Source organism: Somniosus microcephalus, unplaced genomic scaffold (genome assembly GCF_052327205.1).
Source record: "Somniosus microcephalus isolate GS21.2 unplaced genomic scaffold, FLI_Smic_1.0 unresolved_chr1, whole genome shotgun sequence".
NCBI classification, from domain to species: Eukaryota; Metazoa; Chordata; class Chondrichthyes; order Squaliformes; family Somniosidae; genus Somniosus; species Somniosus microcephalus.
Genome location: NW_028225179.1, coordinates 104,077,684 through 104,090,947, shown reverse-complemented (window position 1 = coordinate 104,090,947; position 13,264 = coordinate 104,077,684). Strand labels below are relative to the sequence as shown.

General features: G+C 46.9%; 1 protein-coding gene across 1 annotated transcript in view; it reads right to left on the bottom strand.

Moving 5' to 3' along the window:
* LOC147095679 (major histocompatibility complex class I-related protein 1-like) overlaps nt 1–13,264 on the bottom strand; it is a 158,136-nt gene that overhangs the window by 93,709 nt on the left and 51,163 nt on the right. The gene's annotated exons all lie outside the window — the stretch shown is intronic.

Here is a 13,264-nt window from a genome sequence, read left to right as displayed (position 1 = left end):
AGGGGCCCCGGAACTAGATCAATGTATTGAAAGGAGCCCCGGAACTGGATCAATGTATTGAAAGGAGCCCCGGAACTGGATCAATGTATTGAAAGAACCCCCGGAACTGGATCAATGTATTGAAAGGACCCCCGGAACTGGATCAATGTATTGAAAGGAGCCCCGGAACTGGATCAACGTATTGAAAGAACCCCCGGAACTGGATCAATGTATTGAAAGGAGCCCCGGAACTGGATCAATGTATTGAAAGGAGCCCCGGAACTGGATCAATGTATTGAAAGGTGCCCCGGAACTGGATCAATGTATTGAAAGAACCCCCGGAACTGGATCAATGTATTGAAAGAACCTCCGGAACTGGATCAATGTATTGAAAGAACCCCCGGAACTGGATCAATGTATTGAAAGAACCCCCGGAACTGGATCAATGTATGGAAAGAACCCCCGGAACTGGATCAATGTATTGAAAGGAGCCCCGGAACTGGATCAATGTATTGAAAGGAGCCCCGGAACTGGATCAATGTATTGAAAGAACCCCCGGAACTGGATCAATGTATTGAAAGAACCCCCGGAACTGGATCAATGTATTGAAAGGAGCCCCGGAACTGGATCAATGTATTGAAAGAACCCCCGGAACTGGATCAATGTATTGAAAGGACCCCCGGAACTGGATCAATGTACTGAAAGGAGCCCCGGAACTGGATCAACGTATTGAAAGAACCCCCGGAACTGGATCAATGTATTGAAAGGAGCCCCGGAACTGGATCAATGTATTGAAAGGAGCCCCGGAACTGGATCAATGTATTGAAAGGAGCCCCGGAACTGGATCAATGTATTGAAAGAACCCCCGGAACTGGATCAATGTATTGAAAGAACCTCCGGAACTGGATCAATGTATTGAAAGGAGCCCCGGAACTGGATCAATGTATTGAAAGAACCCCCGGAACTGGATCAATGTATTGAAAGAACCCCCGGAACTGGATCAATGTATGGAAAGAACCCCCGGAACTGGATCAATGTATTGAAAGGAGCCCCGGAACTGGATCAATGTATTGAAAGAACCCCCGGAACTGGATCAATGTATTGAAAGAACCCCCGGAACTGGATCAATGTATTGAAAGGAGCCCCGGAACTGGATCAATGTATTGAAAGAACCCCCGGAACTGGATCAATGTATTGAAAGGACCCCCGGAACTGGATCAATGTACTGAAAGGAGCCCCGGAACTGGATCAACGTATTGAAAGAACCCCCGGAACTGGATCAATGTATTGAAAGGAGCCCCGGAACTGGATCAATGTATTGAAAGGAGCCCCGGAACTGGATCAATGTATTGAAAGGAGCCCCGGAACTGGATCAATGTATTGAAAGAACCCCCGGAACTGGATCAATGTATTGAAAGAACCTCCGGAACTGGATCAATGTATTGAAAGGAGCCCCGGAACTGGATCAATGTATTGAAAGAACCCCCGGAACTGGATCAATGTATTGAAAGAACCCCCGGAACTGGATCAATGTATGGAAAGAACCCCCGGAACTGGATCAATGTATTGAAAGGAGCCCCGGAACTGGATCAATGTATTGAAAGGAGCCCCGGAACTGGATCAATGTATTGAAAGAACCCCCGGAACTGGATCAATGTATTGAAAGAACCCCCGGAACTGGATCAATGTATTGAAAGGAGCCCCGGAACTGGATCAATGTATTGAAAAGAGCCCCGGAACTGGATCAATGTAATGAAAGAACCCCCGGAACTGGATCAATGTATTGAAAGGAGCCCCGGAACTGGATCAATGTATTGGAAGAACCCCCGGAACTGGATCAATGTATTGAAAGGAGGCCCGCAACTGGATCAATGTATTGAAAGAACCCCCGGAACTGGATCAATGTATTGAAAGGAGCCCCGGAACTGGATCAATGTATTGGAAGAACCCCCGGAACTGGATCAATGTATTGAAAGGAGCCCCGGAACTGGATCAATGTATTGAATGAACTCCCGGAACTGGATCAATGTATTGAAAGGAGCCCCGGAACTGGATCAATGTATTGAAAGGAGCCCCGGAACTGGATCAATGTATTGAAATGAGCCCCGGAACTGGATCAATATATTGAAAGAACCCCCGGAACTGGATCAATGTATTGAAAGAACCCCCAGAACTGGATCAATGTATTGAAAGAACCCCCGGAACTGGATCAACGTATTGAAAGGAGCCCCGGAACTGGATTAATGTATTGAAAGAACCCCCGGAACTGGACCAACGTATTGAAAGGAGCCCCGGAACTGGATCAATGTATTGAAAGGAGCCCCGGAACTGGGTCAACATATTGAAAGAACCCCCGGAACTGGATCAATGTATTGAAAGGACCCCTGGAACTGGATCAATGTATTGAAAGGAGCCCCGGAACTGGATCAATGTATTGAAAGAACCCCCGGAACTGGATCAATGTATTGAAAGGACCCCCGGAACTGGATCAATGTATTGAAAGGAGCCCCGGAACTGGATCAACGTATTGAAAGAACCCCCGGAACTGGATCAATGTATTGAAAGGAGCCCCGGAACTGGATCAATGTATTGAAAGGAGCCCCGGAACTGGATCAATGTATTTAAAGAACCCCCAGAACTGGATCAATGTATTGAAAGGAGCCCCGGAATTGGATCAATGTATTTAAAGAACCCCCAGAACTGGATCAATGTATTGAAAGGAGCCCCGGAACTGGATCAATGTATTTAAAGAGCCCCCAGAACTGGATCAATGTATTGAAAGGAGCCCCGGAACTGGATCAATGTATTGAAAGGAGCCCCGGAACTGGATCAATGTATTGAAAGGAGCCCCGGAACTGGATCAATGTATTGAAAGAATCCCCGGAACAGGATCAATGTATTTAAAGGACCCCCGGAACTGGATCAATGTATTGAAAGAACCCCCGGAACTGGATCAACGTATTGAAAGGAGCCCCGGAACTGGATCAATGTATTGAAAGGAGCCCCGGAACTGGATCAATGTATTGAAAGGAGCCCCGGAACTGGATCAATGTATTGAAAGGAGCCCCGGAACTGGATCAATGTATTGAAAGAACCCCCGGAACTGGATCAATGTATTGAAAGGAGCCCCGGAACTGGATCAATGTATTGAAAGAACCCCCGGAACTGGATCAATGTATTGAAAGAACCCCCGGAACTGGATCAATGTATTGAAAGAACCCCCGGAACTGGATCAATGTATTGAAAGGAGCCCCGGAACTGGATCAATGTATTGAAAGAACCCCCGGAACTGGATCAATGTATTGAAAGAACCCCTGGAACTGGATCAATGTATTGAAAGGAGCCCCGGACCTGGATCAATGTATTGAAAGGAGCCCCGGAACTGGATCAATGTATTGAAAGGAGCCCCGGAACTGGATCAATGTATTGAAAGAACCCCCGGAACTGGATCAATGTATTGAAAGAACCCCCGGAACTGGATCAATGTATTGAAAGGAGCCCCGGAACTGGATCAATGTATTGAAAGGAGCCCCGGAACTGGATCAATGTATTGAAAGAACCCCCGGAACTGGATCAATGTATTGAAAGGAGCCCCGGAACTGGATCAATGTATTGGAAGAACCCCCGGAACTGGATCAATGTATTGAAAGGAGCCCCGGAGCTGGATCAATGTATTGAAAGAACCCCCGGAACTGGATCAATGTATTGAAAGGAGCCCCGGAACTGGATCAATGTATTGGAAGAACCCCCGGAACTGGATCAATATATTGAAAGAACCCCCGGAACTGGATCAATGTATTGAAAGGAGCCCCGGAACTGGATCAATGTATTGAAAGAACCCCCGGAACTGGATCAATGTATTGAAAGAACCCCCGGAACTGGATCAATGTATTGAAAGGAGCCCCGGAACTGGATCAATGTATTTAAAGGGGCCCCGGAACTAGATCAATGTATTGAAAGGAGCCCCGGAACTGGATCAATGTATTGAAAGGAGCCCCGGAACTGGATCAATGTATTGAAAGAACCCCCGGAACTGGATCAATGTATTGAAAGGACCCCCGGAACTGGATCAATGTATTGAAAGGAGCCCCGGAACTGGATCAACGTATTGAAAGAACCCCCGGAACTGGATCAATGTATTGAAAGGAGCCCCGGAACTGGATCAATGTATTGAAAGGAGCCCCGGAACTGGATCAATGTATTGAAAGGAGCCCCGGAACTGGATCAATGTATTGAAAGAACCCCCGGAACTGGATCAATGTATTGAAAGAACCTCCGGAACTGGATCAATGTATTGAAAGGAGCCCCGGAACTGGATCAATGTATTGAAAGAACCCCCGGAACTGGATCAATGTATTGAAAGAACCCCCGGAACTGGATCAATGTATGGAAAGAACCCCCGGAACTGGATCAATGTATTGAAAGGAGCCCCGGAACTGGATCAATGTATTGAAAGGAGCCCCGGAACTGGATCAATGTATTGAAAGAACCCCCGGAACTGGATCAATGTATTGAAAGAACCCCCGGAACTGGATCAATGTATTGAAAGGAGCCCCGGAACTGGATCAATGTATTGAAAGAACCCCCGGAACTGGATCAATGTATTGAAAGGACCCCCGGAACTGGATCAATGTACTGAAAGGAGCCCCGGAACTGGATCAACGTATTGAAAGAACCCCCGGAACTGGATCAATGTATTGAAAGGAGCCCCGGAACTGGATCAATGTATTGAAAGGAGCCCCGGAACTGGATCAATGTATTGAAAGGAGCCCCGGAACTGGATCAATGTATTGAAAGAACCTCCGGAACTGGATCAATGTATTGAAAGGAGCCCCGGAACTGGATCAATGTATTGAAAGAACCCCCGGAACTGGATCAATGTATTGAAAGAACCCCCGGAACTGGATCAATGTATGGAAAGAACCCCCGGAACTGGATCAATGTATTGAAAGGAGCCCCGGAACTGGATCAATGTATTGAAAGGAGCCCCGGAACTGGATCAATGTATTGAAAGAACCCCCGGAACTGGATCAATGTATTGAAAGAACCCCCGGAACTGGATCAATGTATTGAAAGGAGCCCCGGAACTGGATCAATGTATTGAAAAGAGCCCCGGAACTGGATCAATGTAATGAAAGAACCCCCGGAACTGGATCAATGTATTGAAAGGAGCCCCGGAACTGGATCAATGTATTGGAAGAACCCCCGGAACTGGATCAATGTATTGAAAGGAGGCCCGCAACTGGATCAATGTATTGAAAGAACCCCCGGAACTGGATCAATGTATTGAAAGGAGCCCCGGAACTGGATCAATGTATTGGAAGAACCCCCGGAACTGGATCAATGTATTGAAAGGAGCCCCGGAACTGGATCAATGTATTGAATGAACTCCCAGAACTGGATCAATGTATTGAAAGGAGCCCCGGAACTGGATCAATGTATTGAAAGGAGCCCCGGAACTGGATCAATGTATTGAAATGAGCCCCGGAACTGGATCAATGTATTGAAAGAACCCCCGGAACTGGATCAATGTATTGAAAGAACCCCCAGAACTGGATCAATGTATTGAAAGAACCCCCGGAACTGGATCAACGTATTGAAAGGAGCCCCGGAACTGGATTAATGTATTGAAAGAACCCCCGGAACTGGACCAACGTATTGAAAGGAGCCCCGGAACTGGATCAATGTATTGAAAGGAGCCCCGGAACTGGGTCAACATATTGAAAGAACCCCCGGAACTGGATCAATGTATTGAAAGGACCCCTGGAACTGGATCAATGTATTGAAAGGAGCCCCGGAACTGGATCAATGTATTGAAAGAACCCCCGGAACTGGATCAATGTATTGAAAGGACCCCCGGAACTGGATCAATGTATTGAAAGGAGCCCCGGAACTGGATCAACGTATTGAAAGAACCCCCGGAACTGGATCAATGTATTGAAAGGAGCCCCGGAACTGGATCAATGTATTGAAAGGAGCCCCGGAACTGGATCAATGTATTTAAAGAACCCCCAGAACTGGATCAATGTATTGAAAGGAGCCCCGGAATTGGATCAATGTATTTAAAGAACCCCCAGAACTGGATCAATGTATTGAAAGGAGCCCCGGAACTGGATCAATGTATTTAAAGAGCCCCCAGAACTGGATCAATGTATTGAAAGGAGCCCCGGAACTGGATCAATGTATTGAAAGGAGCCCCGGAACTGGATCAATGTATTGAAAGGAGCCCCGGAACTGGATCAATGTATTGAAAGAATCCCCGGAACTGGATCAATGTATTGAAAGGACCCCCGGAACTGGATCAATGTATTGAAAGAACCCCCGGAACTGGATCAACGTATTGAAAGGAGCCCCGGAACTGGATCAATGTATTGAAAGGAGCCCCGGAACTGGATCAATGTATTGAAAGGAGCCCCGGAACTGGATCAATGTATTGAAAGGAGCCCCGGAACTGGATCAATGTATTGAAAGAACCCCCGGAACTGGATCAATGTATTGAAAGGAGCCCCGGAACTGGATCAATGTATTGAAAGAACCCCCGGAACTGGATCAATGTATTGAAAGAACCCCCGGAACTGGATCAATGTATTGAAAGAACCCCCGGAACTGGATCAATGTATTGAAAGGAGCCCCGGAACTGGATCAATGTATTGAAAGAACCCCCGGAACTGGATCAATGTATTGAAAGAACCCCTGGAACTGGATCAATGTATTGAAAGGAGCCCCGGACCTGGATCAATGTATTGAAAGGAGCCCCGGAACTGGATCAATGTATTGAAAGGAGCCCCGGAACTGGATCAATGTATTGAAAGAACCCCCGGAACTGGATCAATGTATTGAATGAACCCCCGGAACTGGATCAATGTATTGAAAGGAGCCCCGGAACTGGATCAATGTATTGAAAGGAGCCCCGGAACTGGATCAATGTATTGAAAGAACCCCCGGAACTGGATCAATGTATTGAAAGGAGCCCCGGAACTGGATCAATGTATTGGAAGAACCCCCGGAACTGGATCAATGTATTGAAAGGAGCCCCGGAGCTGGATCAATGTATTGAAAGAACCCCCGGAACTGGATCAATGTATTGAAAGGAGCCCCGGAACTGGATCAATGTATTGGAAGAACCCCCGGAACTGGATCAATATATTGAAAGAACCCCCGGAACTGGATCAATGTATTGAAAGGAGCCCCGGAACTGGATCAATGTATTGAAAGAACCCCCGGAACTGGATCAATGTATTGAAAGAACCCCCGGAACTGGATCAATGTATTGAAAGGAGCCCCGGAACTGGATCAATGTATTTAAAGGGGCCCCGGAACTAGATCAATGTATTGAAAGGAGCCCCGGAACTGGATCAATGTATTGAAAGGAGCCCCGGAACTGGATCAATGTATTGAAAGAACCCCCGGAACTGGATCAATGTATTGAAAGGACCCCCGGAACTGGATCAATGTATTGAAAGGAGCCCCGGAACTGGATCAACGTATTGAAAGAACCCCCGGAACTGGATCAATGTATTGAAAGGAGCCCCGGAACTGGATCAATGTATTGAAAGGAGCCCCGGAACTGGATCAATGTATTGAAAGGAGCCCCGGAACTGGATCAATGTATTGAAAGAACCCCCGGAACTGGATCAATGTATTGAAAGAACCTCCGGAACTGGATCAATGTATTGAAAGGAGCCCCGGAACTGGATCAATGTATTGAAAGAACCCCCGGAACTGGATCAATGTATTGAAAGAACCCCCGGAACTGGATCAATGTATGGAAAGAACCCCCGGAACTGGATCAATGTATTGAAAGGAGCCCCGGAACTGGATCAATGTATTGAAAGGAGCCCCGGAACTGGATCAATGTATTGAAAGAACCCCCGGAACTGGATCAATGTATTGAAAGAACCCCCGGAACTGGATCAATGTATTGAAAGGAGCCCCGGAACTGGATCAATGTATTGAAAGAACCCCCGGAACTGGATCAATGTATTGAAAGGACCCCCGGAACTGGATCAATGTACTGAAAGGAGCCCCGGAACTGGATCAACGTATTGAAAGAACCCCCGGAACTGGATCAATGTATTGAAAGGAGCCCCGGAACTGGATCAATGTATTGAAAGGAGCCCCGGAACTGGATCAATGTATTGAAAGGAGCCCCGGAACTGGATCAATGTATTGAAAGAACCCCCGGAACTGGATCAATGTATTGAAAGAACCTCCGGAACTGGATCAATGTATTGAAAGGAGCCCCGGAACTGGATCAATGTATTGAAAGAACCCCCGGAACTGGATCAATGTATTGAAAGAACCCCCGGAACTGGATCAATGTATGGAAAGAACCCCCGGAACTGGATCAATGTATTGAAAGGAGCCCCGGAACTGGATCAATGTATTGAAAGGAGCCCCGGAACTGGATCAATGTATTGAAAGAACCCCCGGAACTGGATCAATGTATTGAAAGAACCCCCGGAACTGGATCAATGTATTGAAAGGAGCCCCGGAACTGGATCAATGTATTGAAAAGAGCCCCGGAACTGGATCAATGTAATGAAAGAACCCCCGGAACTGGATCAATGTATTGAAAGGAGCCCCGGAACTGGATCAATGTATTGGAAGAACCCCCGGAACTGGATCAATGTATTGAAAGGAGGCCCGCAACTGGATCAATGTATTGAAAGAACCCCCGGAACTGGATCAATGTATTGAAAGGAGCCCCGGAACTGGATCAATGTATTGGAAGAACCCCCGGAACTGGATCAATGTATTGAAAGGAGCCCCGGAACTGGATCAATGTATTGAATGAACTCCCGGAACTGGATCAATGTATTGAAAGGAGCCCCGGAACTGGATCAATGTATTGAAAGGAGCCCCGGAACTGGATCAATGTATTGAAATGAGCCCCGGAACTGGATCAATGTATTGAAAGAACCCCCGGAACTGGATCAATGTATTGAAAGAACCCCCAGAACTGGATCAATGTATTGAAAGAACCCCCGGAACTGGATCAACGTATTGAAAGGAGCCCCGGAACTGGATTAATGTATTGAAAGAACCCCCGGAACTGGACCAACGTATTGAAAGGAGCCCCGGAACTGGATCAATGTATTGAAAGGAGCCCCGGAACTGGGTCAACATATTGAAAGAACCCCCGGAACTGGATCAATGTATTGAAAGGACCCCTGGAACTGGATCAATGTATTGAAAGGAGCCCCGGAACTGGATCAATGTATTGAAAGAACCCCCGGAACTGGATCAATGTATTGAAAGGACCCCCGGAACTGGATCAATGTATTGAAAGGAGCCCCGGAACTGGATCAACGTATTGAAAGAACCCCCGGAACTGGATCAATGTATTGAAAGGAGCCCCGGAACTGGATCAATGTATTGAAAGGAGCCCCGGAACTGGAACAATGTATTTAAAGAACCCCCAGAACTGGATCAATGTATTGAAAGGAGCCCCGGAATTGGATCAATGTATTTAAAGAACCCCCAGAACTGGATCAATGTATTGAAAGGAGCCCCGGAACTGGATCAATGTATTTAAAGAGCCCCCAGAACTGGATCAATGTATTGAAAGGAGCCCCGGAACTGGATCAATGTATTGAAAGGAGCCCCGGAACTGGATCAATGTATTGAAAGGAGCCCCGGAACTGGATCAATGTATTGAAAGAATCCCCGGAACTGGATCAATGTATTGAAAGGACCCCCGGAACTGGATCAATGTATTGAAAGAACCCCCGGAACTGGATCAACGTATTGAAAGGAGCCCCGGAACTGGATCAATGTATTGAAAGGAGCCCCGGAACTGGATCAATGTATTGAAAGGAGCCCCGGAACTGGATCAATGTATTGAAAGGAGCCCCGGAACTGGATCAATGTATTGAAAGAACCCCCGGAACTGGATCAATGTATTGAAAGGAGCCCCGGAACTGGATCAATGTATTGAAAGAACCCCCGGAACTGGATCAATGTATTGAAAGAACCCCCGGAACTGGATCAATGTATTGAAAGAACCCCCGGAACTGGATCAATGTATTGAAAGGAGCCCCGGAACTGGATCAATGTATTGAAAGAACCCCCGGAACTGGATCAATGTATTGAAAGAACCCCTGGAACTGGATCAATGTATTGAAAGGAGCCCCGGACCTGGATCAATGTATTGAAAGGAGCCCCGGAACTGGATCAATGTATTGAAAGGAGCCCCGGAACTGGATCAATGTATTGAAAGAACCCCCGGAACTGGATCAATGTATTGAAAGAACCCCCGGAACTGGATCAATGTATTGAAAGGAGCCCCGGAACTGGATCAATGTATTGAAAGGAGCCCCGGAACTGGATCAATGTATTGAAAGAACCCCCGGAACTGGATCAATGTATTGAAAGGAGCCCCGGAACTGGATCAATGTATTGGAAGAACCCCCGGAACTGGATCAATGTATTGAAAGGAGCCCCGGAGCTGGATCAATGTATTGAAAGAACCCCCGGAACTGGATCAATGTATTGAAAGGAGCCCCGGAACTGGATCAATGTATTGGAAGAACCCCCGGAACTGGATCAATATATTGAAAGAACCCCCGGAACTGGATCAATGTATTGAAAGGAGCCCCGGAACTGGATCAATGTATTGAAAGGAGCCCCAGAACTGGATCAATGTATTGAAAGGAGCCCCGGAACTGGATCAATGTATTGAAAAGAGCCCTGGAACTGGATCAATGTATTGAAAGAACCCCCGGAACTGGATCAATGTATTGAAAGAACCCCCGACACTGGATCAATGTATTGAAAGAACCCCCGGAACTGGATCAAGGTTTTGAAAGGACCCCCGGAACTGGATCAATATATTGAAAGGAGCCCCGGAACTGGATCAATGTATTGAAAGAACCCCCGGAACTGGATCAATGTATTGAAAGAACCTCCGGAACTGGATCAATGTATTGAAAGGAGCCCCGGAACTGGATCAATGTATTGAAAGGAGCCCCGGAACTGGATCAATGTATTGAAAGGAGCCCCGGAACTGGATCAATGTATTGAAAGAACCCCCGGAACTGGATCAACATATTGAAAGAACCCCCGGAACTGGATCAATGTATTGAAAGGAGCCCCGGAACTGGATCAATGTATTGAAAGGACCCGCGGAACTGGATCAATGTATTGAAAGGACCCCCGGAATTGGATCAACTTATTTAAAGAACCCCCGGAACTGGATCAATGTATTGAAAGGAGCCCCGGAACTGGATCAATGTATTGAAAGAACCCGCGGAACTGGATCAATGTATTGAAAGACCCCCCGGAACTTGGTCAATGTATTGAAAGGACCCCCGGAACTGGATCAATGTATTGAAAGGAGCCCCGGAACTGGATCAATGTATTGAAAGAACCCCCGGAACTGGATCAATGTATTGAAAGGAGCCCCGGAACTGGATCAATGTATTGAAAGGAGCCCCGGAACTGGATCAACGTATTGAAAGAACCCCCGGAACTGGATCAATGTATTGAAAGAACCCCCGGAACTGGATCAATGTATTGAAAGGAGCCCCGGAACTGGATCAATGTATTGAAAGAACCCCCAGAACTGGATCAATGAATTGAAAGAACCCCCGGAACTGGATCAACGTATTGAAAGAACCCCCGGAACTGGATCAATGTATTGAAAGGAGCCCCGGAACTGGATCAATGTATTGAAAGGAGCCCCGGAACTGGATCAATGAATTGAAAGAACCCCCGGAACTGGATCAACGTATTGAAAGAACCCCCGGAACTGGATCAATGTATTGAAAGGAGCCCCGGAACTGGATCAATGTATTGAAAGGACCCGCGGAACTGGATCAATGTATTGAAAGGACCCCCGGAATTGGATCAACGTATTTAAAGAACCCCCGGAACTGGATCAATGTATTGAAAGGAGCCCCGGAACTGGATCAATGTATTGAAAGAACCCGCGGAACTGGATCAATGTATTGAAAGACCCCCCGGAACTTGGTCAATGTATTGAAAGGACCCCCGGAACTGGATCAATGTATTGAAAGGAGCCCCGGAACTGGATCAATGTATTGAAAGGAGCCCCGGAACTGGATCAATGTTTTGAAAGAACCTCCGGAACTGGATCAATGTATTGAAAGGAGCCCCGGAACTGGATCAATGTATTGAAAGAACCCCCGGAACTGGATCAATGTATTGTAAGGAGCCCCGGAACTGGATCAATGAATTGAAAGAACCCCCGGAACTGGATCAATGTATTGAAAGAACCCCCAGAACTGGATCAATGTATTGAAAGAACCCCCGGAACTGGATCAACGTATTGAAAGAACCCCCGGAACTGGATCAATGTCTCAAAAGGAGCCCCGGAACTGGATCAATGTATTGAAAGGAGCCCCGGAACTGGATCAATGAATTGAAAGAACCCCCGGAACTGGATCAATGTATTGAAAGAACCCCCAGAACTGGATCAACGTATTGAAAGAACCCCCGGAACTGGATCAATGTATTGAAAGAACCCCCGGAACTGGATCAATGTATTGAAAGGAGCCCCGGAACTGGATCACTGTATTGAAAGGAGCCCCGGAACTGGATCAATGTATTGAAAGAACCCCCGGAACTGGATCAATGTATTGAAAGGAGCCCCGGAAGTGGATCAATGTATTGATAGGAGCCCCGGAACTGGATCAATGTATTGAAAGAAGCCCCGGAACTGGATCAATGTATTGAAAGGAGCCCCGGAACTGGATCAATGTATTGAAATGAGCCCCGGAACTGGATCAATATATTGAAAGAACCCCCGGAACTGGATCAATGTATTGAAAGGAGCCCCGGAAGTGGATCAATGTATTGAAAGGAGCCCCGGAACCGAATCAATGTATTGAAAGAAGCCCCGGAACTGGATCAATGTATTGAAAGGACCCCCGGAACTGGATCAATGTATTGAAAGCAGCCCTGGAACTGGATCAATGTATTGAAGGGCCCCCGGAACTGGATCAATGTATTGAAAGGAGCCCCGGAACTGGATCAATGTATTTAAAGAACCCCCGGAACTGGATCAATGTATTGAAAGAACCCCCGGAACTGGATCAATGTATTGAAAGAACCCCGGAACTGGATCAATGTATTGAAAGGAGCCCCGGAACTGGATCAATGTATTGAAAGGAGCCCCGGAACTGGATCAATGTATTGAAAGGAGCCCCGGAACCGGATCTATGTATTGAAAGGAGCCCCGGAACTGGATCAATGTATTGAAAGGAGCCCCGGAACTGGATCAATGTATTGAAAGAACCCCCGGAACTGGATCAATGTATTG